Source organism: Hirundo rustica, chromosome 27, assembly GCF_015227805.2.
Source record: "Hirundo rustica isolate bHirRus1 chromosome 27, bHirRus1.pri.v3, whole genome shotgun sequence".
Lineage (NCBI taxonomy): Eukaryota > Metazoa > Chordata > Aves > Passeriformes > Hirundinidae > Hirundo > Hirundo rustica.
This window is the reverse complement of record NC_053476.1, coordinates 4,874,619-4,874,927: the sequence shown is the minus strand read 5'-3', so window position 1 is coordinate 4,874,927 and position 309 is coordinate 4,874,619.

Genomic DNA, 309 nt, shown 5'->3' with positions numbered 1-309 from the left:
GAGAGCGGGGTTCCGGTGCCGCCCGCTCTCCGTGCCCGCCCCTGGAAGTGACCCCGAAATCCTGGGCACTGATCGAACTGGGGGGGCTCAGCCCCTGAAAGTGACCCCAAAATCCTGGGCACTAATTGAACTGAGGGGGCTCAGCCCCACCTGACCCCAAATCCTGGGCACTGATCGAACTGGGGGGGCTCAGCCCCACCTGACCCCAAATCCTGGGCACTGATCGAACTGGGGGGGCTCAGCCCCTGGAAGTGACCCCGAAATCCTGGGCACTGATGGAACTGGGGGGGCTCAGCCCCTGAAAGTGAC